The following is an 8,775-nucleotide window of genomic DNA, read 5'->3' as shown; positions in this document are numbered from 1 at the left end:
TATTACATATAGGTAACTGGTAGGTATGTACATTGTACCATAATAAATTATATCATTATATGCTATACAGGGTATCCCGTGAGGATATACCCATTAGCCGTAAAGGGGACTCGCTGCCAGGACAAAAACCGGTTTTTTGCTTTTTTACCTATAATCTAAAAAAAATTATTAAAAATCCTGAGATTAATGAAAATAAAATGTTGAGGTATAACTCTACAAAATGTATATCTTCAATTGCTTAAAATATGAAAAATTTTTTTTTTATTTCTTTACCGAAACATTTAATTAAATTAAAAAATAAAATATATGCAGTCCTTGTCCTTGTGAGTCCAACAAAAAACAGATGTATGATAACATATCAATTACCTTAGCCCTTAGAAGATACGCAATGGGTAAATCCTCACGGGACACCTTGTATAGTAGGCAAATCTAGACTATCTATTTTTTGTTATTATTTTTTTTAAACACTTGGTCACGAACACAAATTCAACATTATTTATTACACACTTTATATTAGGTTCATACTACACAAATACATACATCGAATTTGGTATTATACACTAAAATAAACCCCGAGGTAAAGTATTTGTTATATTTCCTATCCGCGAGTCGATACCATTCGGTGAAAACCGCATACGCTGTATACCTAATATATTATACATTATTATTTGTATTCGACTATTACTGCTTGCCTGCTTAGTGCCATAGTCTTAACAGTATTATTACTAGTTTTTACTGCCTCAATTTTCTTGTGCGACATCGCAGTTACTAGATCCGAAATGGCGATAAACATATTATCATTTTTATATTGTACCTAATATTAGCGATGATTTCACGCATGGGAGATTTTACGCAATAACTGAGGCACTCTAAACAACACCACCCGTTTTCCTGATTGCATGTAGAGTGTCTGAGTACGTTCACTTGTTAGCCGTCATGAGCCTGCCTATTTGATTTTAGTAGCGGCCGTAAGTACTCGTGTTTACTGTCTTACCGATAACACGATGATTGCTTCTAATGTGGCCGATGATCACATACTAATATTCATTATGTTATCGATTATTTGTGATGGCATCTAACCGACCGACTGCCGTATAACCTAACCTAATCTAACTCGACCGCTGTAACAATCGTGTGCCTGCATATCTAAACACTGAATAACTGACCGTCGCATCATTAGCTATCTCTTACGAAAATCTTACCTATCTATTTTCCAATTTTCCATGAGCAAGTGCCATACGTAGGGATGAATTGGGATTTCGAGTGATCCACTTCTCCGCCAAAATCAAACTTTCCGTTTACCGCCAGGCGCCAGTACAATTATAATATATACCTACTTCCCTTTTCCTAGACCACATATTTTTATATTTTGGTAACCCCTGACGATGAAAACATGTGACGTTATTGATAATATTTGCAATCATTTTTAAAATAAAAAATATTTAGGTTAATCGATTATTTAAATGTTTACAAGTACCTATATAATTAGTTGTACTTGAGTATTATTGTCAGTTATCGTAATCTTCCATCTCTTTTCTATTAATGCAAAAAAGACACGACTATGAGCAAATTATCTTCCTTGATCTATAATATAACATTTAAACTCTTGCAATAAGGGGTTACCAAAATACAGTGACGCCTCGGATTTCATAACCGTATGTGATGAGGAAAATACCAGTATTGACATAAAACAATAACTAAGGCCCTAAGGCACAATAATAGGCAACAATTTTACAGTATTTATTGTAAAACTGGTCTATAATTAAAATTAATTTAAAATAAAATATTGAAGTACAAGTCCTCTCTACCTGAACTACCATATTATTATAATATTAAAAATTGCATTATTTGCCTGACTCGCTATTTAAACTCGCTGTAAAAAATAAAATTACGAAAAATCCACGAGGAAAATGATCTAGAATTAGTAGTTGCGAAATGCGATATAGCGGAAAGCGGAAGTGCCAGCCGCGGCCCAATTAACTCGTCAGCACACCGCCTATCGGGAATTTGCCGATTGCCTGATGGCCCAACCAGTCCCTGGTCAAACAATCGTACGAAATCAGTGATTGGTCACATAATTCGTGAAAATCTAGTGAATTAAGGTGGCATATTTCTATTTACTATTATCAGTTATTTCACTTTCGCAAAAACGTATTTATTAATTTCGCTGCTCTGACCTAGATGTGTGAAAGACGAATGTTAAATATATTATGTAGCTATTATTATAGATATACGCTATGTACTGCACTACTGCCCATATTATACGCACAATTGATTGTTAGAAACGTTTTGGTATTTATTATTGTAATACTATCGTCAGTGTATAAGTATATTTATATTGTGGTTGAGGCGTAGGTTACATAATATTGCTATAAAGTTCAAGGTAACTACAATTTGTATAGGTGAATTATAGGATCTTTTATTCTAAATATTATTATCCTAGTTGAAAACTGTGACCATTTCTATTCACAATTGTACTGAATTCTGAATACAAATGTTAAAAAAACGATCACACCAAACTCCAAAGTTCAATGTAGACGTCACAATATCACGACAACAATTTATAATCATCCATTTTTATGTTTCTTATTGACTGAATGTTATTTTTAAACATATTGGTATAATAATATTGTGATAGGGATAATATTTTATTTATACCTTCTTCCCAAAATTGTATTCTGAATACTATCTTGATGGCATAATGTGTACATTTTTTTCTTATCTTACAAAGATAAATAATATAATATAACATATAAATAATAATGCACTTAATATTAATTATAAAATCTTGATATCATATCTTTGTGTCGGTACGTTATTATTTTTAAAATTGGAGTTGTGTTATCTTGTTTATATCAAATTGGTAGATATTACAAACTAACAAGTGTTTTTTTGTATGGTTAATTAAATTAAAATTCTAAAATAGTGTACAATGTACATTATATGCAGTGCTGTGAATTCAATGACCTAGACATCTTTAAATGCTTGTATGTACTTGTGCAATACAAATAAAAACTTGTTTTGAATAATATGCAATTTTAATTGTAATAACAAGGAAATTTGAGCAAATAGATTGTAAAATAAAAAAACCGTTTAAATATAATTTTTTTTTAAATAAAGTAAGACAGGTAATTTAATACCTAAAAAACATTATTTAATGTTTAATATAACAACTATAGGAATGTATGAAGATACAAAATATTAAAACTAATATTCAATCAAAGTCTTAACATAATATAATATTAACTAGATCTATTATTATCTCTGATACTCGTACAACTGATGTTTTATAATTTATAAATTATTTTTTGACGTGAAGGAATTAACAAATATTATGTTTTATTAAATATTAGGAAAACAATTTATTATGTAATAGACTCAGTGACTCTGTAGCTCTGTATAATACTTAATATACGAATATTTATTCTATATAAAATTACTACACTCAATGCTACATTTTAAATGAATAGGTACACTTTTTTTCTAGAATAATAATTAGAATGTTGAATAATGTGATTAATCGTAGACATTGCAGTAATACAAAAGTAATAACATCTGGTATACTATAATATTAAATACGTATATTATGAAATGGATACAATATATTATACTAAATATAAACTAACAAGATAAAATTATTGTGTTGGAGACTGAACTTTTTCAATATAATATTTTTATTTGGTTAAGTATATGCGGTACTGAATGGGTCAGTTCAGTATTACATCTACATTCTACTCAACTACTATATGCAACCTATTACTTATTATTTTAGAGTGTGAAATCTACACATAAATAGATCTATAATCTATTTATATTAATGTAACACGCAGTGAAATATGAAGAAATTAATTATGTTTACTTTATTGTCATAATTTATGGTTATTACCACAAAATATTATACCTCTAAAGAAGCGTTTGAAAAAAATGCAGTGGCACTTCTTCCAATAAGAATAAAATAATTTAACAAAAAATAGATATATAAATAATGAATACTATAATATAGTTGTACCTATTATTTTCTAGTGTAACTAGAGTTTGGATGTTTATAAAGTTGAGTGTTTGTTTTTAGGCTGTCGTATTGCTTGCATTCTTAGAAAGAAATTTTTATGATTATCTAGATTCAAATATCAAAATTTTATTTGACATAATATATTGCAAATTTTCCGAAATTCAGTATAATATAAGAACTTATTATTTTGGCTTTTTTTGGTTTTTGATACAAAGTATATTAAAGAAAAAAGAATTAACTAAGCCCGAATCGAAGTTTGTATACCTATCAGTATTTTATACAGATACAAAATTATCGTTTTTTTTATTATCAGGAATTCTATACTGTTATTCGGAGATAATAGATAAAAGATATTATTTATTTATTTATTTATGTATAATAAACGGATATTAAACCCTTTAGCAATTAGAAAAAATATAAGTACAGTGTAGCTTATCTTATAACATAATTAGACACAATAATGATGTAAAATTATTTGTAACAATGGAAATAGTTAACAGCCAAAAAAGAATAAATATAAAGTACAGTAAAAATCATTAATTAACAATAAATGGTTACACAAAAAAATAAAAAAATAAAATAAAAAAAAAAATTAATAAGGATAAAATAATAATAAAAATATTTAAACAATAGAATTTAAATTTAAAGCCAGATAAACATTTTGTCTGAATACAAAACGCGACATGGCAAAAAAATCAACATAATCCATTATACTGTTAGCCAAAGACAGAGCTCTGGGAAAAAATTATACATGTACATTGTACATCAAACACAGTCAGACATTGAAAACAAACAATTTTATTATTGCTCAACGCGAATATTTTAATTAAGACATTTAAATTTATTTATAATTATAATTAATAATAATATATATATATTTTAAATACCTTCTTTATTTGACATTAAATAATTAAAATATAAAAGTACTTAATGCATATTTTTCAATTTTTTCATTCATATTTACCAATTTTTTAGTTCATAGGTGCGTGTGTATAGTTATTCATTTTTTAGTGTATGAAGATCTTGACCATAGTCATAACACTCATAACCAACAATATATTATTATTTATTATATAGATAAAATAGTTACATAATGATTAATATAATATTATTTTACTTACGGGTAATAAAGTATTATTTTAAAATTTATAAATTATCTAATTATTTTTTTTTTATTATTTTTTATTAATTGTCTATAATTTTTTTGAAATTCTATTCCTTCTGTGACACAAATGTACAAATATATTTTGATTTTAGATAATAGCTCTTTGTACTTTGAAAAAGTGGCTCACTCCAAATCACCACATTATTTGAGACAACATACTTGAAACTGTAAAAGTTTATTTTACACTATAATAATAACAAATCAATGCAAAGGCATAATACACTGTTGGATGAATCTAATGCAGGCATTACGCTTATATTTCATTAAGTATGAAACACGCACGAATTCATTTGGCTATCTGTCTGTCTATCCGTTTGTTTATCTGTTTGACCACGAACGGTTTTATAACTAACCTAACCGATTTTTACGGAGTTCTTTACAAGTATTCAATTATATAATATTGAAAAATGGAAAACAGCCTTTCATTTTTTCACAGGCAACGCCATGCAGGATCAGCTGGTATAGTAATAAAGATTTTCTTGAAGCAATATCAGGCGCTATCAAATGCAACTTAGTATGTATTACTGTAAAATAGTTTTCATGCGTTTTAGATTCGAATTGGAGGGGTACATATTTAACAATGATGTGTTTTTTGTCAGTCATCACTAGAGTTAGGATTTTGTAGTTCTATAAAACCATAAAAAAGCACTAAAAATTTTAAAAAAAGCATCTAAACTATTTTTAATAAACACAAAAATTGTACATTAGACAAGTATTATATTTCAATATATGAGTAGGTATAACTAGTATAACTAGACTATAACAGTTCACTGTGTTAATATACTATAAAAAAATAAGCAAAAAATATTTTCTTGGGACGCTCATAAAATATATTGTGGATTTATGCTCAATTTTTTTTTATTGATGTTTATCAAAACTTGTGAAGAACTTTATAAGTATTATATTTTCAAGTTTATTAACCGAGCAAACAATTATTCATTGATAATAATCAAAACAATTTACACGATTTGACAATTTACTATGTCAGTTATAATATATTGTTGTAATTTAAAAACATTATTCGTGGGGACTTATATGTACCTATGTATTTCAATGCACGCAATTACGCAATAATATTTTCAAAATATTTAGATTCATTTTAAGCTATTTCCTATTTATAACATGAACTTAATCAAATAGTTGTATAGTAAGGTGGTATGACAAAAAAGTGAACAACAATAATATAATATGATATGAATATTGAATACCTATTGTGAATATACACTGCTATAATAATTAAATATCAATAATATAATAAATTTAATGTTTTTGACAGGAATAAAATCAACCTACCGTAATAATAATAGTAAAATAAATGACTAATAACAACGTCAAAAACATAATATCATGCAATTTTCTTGGAGCTTTATTGGATGATGACCGTCTTCTCTCAAAATCATTTTTTGTATGCAATTTAATTAAATTTATGCGTAAACTGGGCCTGATATTTGTTACTGATAAAATATAATAAAAACAACATAACTTAATCTTAAAACAATAAATAACGCATTTCATTTAAAGTTTTAATTCAACTTAACCAAGTATATATTCCGTCGATAGGCCTACACAGACATTTTGGGTCCTTAAGAATTTTGAAGGCCATTAGGTACAGAAAATTTTTTTAACAATTTTCTTTCAGTGTATATTAATCAAACACTATTGTCTAAATAAAAATAATCAAGCATATAAGTAAATTAAGTTATGTAGAAAACAATAAAAAAATTAACTTGCAGATCTCTGGCAACTTTTATTTAAGTTTATTTATCATTAGTTGTGTACTTTTGATATTCTGCTTTTATATCTGTAGAACTTATATTTTATGTAAAGCTTTATAAACTAAATACTTTAAGCACCTAATAAAATTATTCAAATATAGAATACCACAAACAAAAAAATATCGAAAACTAACCAATACATTGGATGATATTTAATAATTAGGGCCTTGGATGAAAGGTAACCTTCAGGGTTTTAATTTAGCGTTAATATAATGTATGAAATTATAAAGTAATACCTAAAGTTAAAAAAAATCATTTTAGAACCGAATATAAAACCAGATAGGCCTTACTAATTTGTTTTTAAGTTGTTTGGGATTTGAGGTATGACTTTATTTATAAATACAAGATAAACGATAGTAATGTAATATTATTATTTATTATGTACAAGTAACTAACAATTTTGAGTGAATCACACTTTCCAGTGTGCATATTATACATTCAATATTTTCGAAGACTGGACGTAGATAAGTATATATTTGTACTTTATCTACGAAAAAACTGATAAGAGACATTAAAAATCCATAAAGAAAATTAATTCCTAAAAATGCAACACTTGTTAATAGTACTAGTTCTAGTTGTTAGTTTTAGTTACCAGACTCAATTCTTAACGGATAAATAAGGTAGTTTATAGAGCTACAATTTACAAAAGACTTTTTTACTATCATAAGAATGTAGTGAAAAAAAAATTAAAATCAAAATATGTACATTCTGTAAATTTTTTATTCAGTGTCTAAACTGGAAATATAAAGTGGAATTATAAGACTGTAAATTCGTGTAAATCAAGAAAAATGTTATTATATTTTTGAGGCTTCTAAAATTCTAACCCTGTTAATATGTATTAGAATGAATGGTTTTATCTATTTGCTGTTAATTGTTCTCTACACTTTTAAACCGTGATTCTAAACATTTGTTTAATGTGAATGGCCTTAGTTTTTTTTAAATATTAATTTTCATGAAGCTCCATTAATGGATGGTCTCTTCACTTAAGACTCCTGTCTGAATTGATGTTAATAATTGTAATTTTTCAACTTATTTGTCACATCACCTATATTATTTTGTCTTTTCTATACAAATTTTTTGAACACTTGTGCTTATTGTACACCATTACTTTACAGATTTTACAATTTTTTAGTTTAAAAAGAAAAATATTAATTTCGATTTTCTACCATTGTCTCATTAAAGTTAATCTAGTGTAAAATATTTACAATGGCTAATAGTTAATAGTCATTTGCTACAGTATCTATGAAACATTATTGAATTAAATGTAATCAATCTATTTAATCAATAAGTATTTTTAAGTTTTGAATGACTCGTACAATTTTAAATCTAACTACCTATGTCGGTAATAAGTAAAAGTTAAAATCAAACTTCTTTCAATCTCACCACCAAGCCCTAAACAATTCTTTCACTTATCACTTATTGTATTTTTTGTATGCAGTTTGTAAATATTCTTTTAAATAAAAAAAAACAACAAACTACCTCTGTAGACATGTAGTATATGATTCTAATCGTTTAAGACGTGTACTATAATACCTGTAGGGTGTGAAAACCTAAACGGTATTTAAACGATTATCTACCAAGATACAATATAATGCTGCCCCTTAAATTTTGGATGTAAACAGTATTTGGAATTACCTAAGTGATGTAAACATGGTTATATAATATTACACTATTACATAATAGTCCATACATCAGGATTTATTGAATCATCATTGATTAGTTATATAAATTTGCATTGACTTTAAACAATACTGATTAGAATACATTAGATTCATATCTTAAAAAAAAGTGTGCAAGTGGGTACCACTCTGCTGTATATTAGGCCA

This window comes from Myzus persicae, unplaced genomic scaffold (genome assembly GCF_001856785.1).
Source record: "Myzus persicae strain clone G006 unplaced genomic scaffold, MPER_G0061.0, whole genome shotgun sequence".
NCBI lineage: Eukaryota > Metazoa > Arthropoda > Insecta > Hemiptera > Aphididae > Myzus > Myzus persicae.
Note: the sequence above shows the minus strand (reverse complement) of the source record.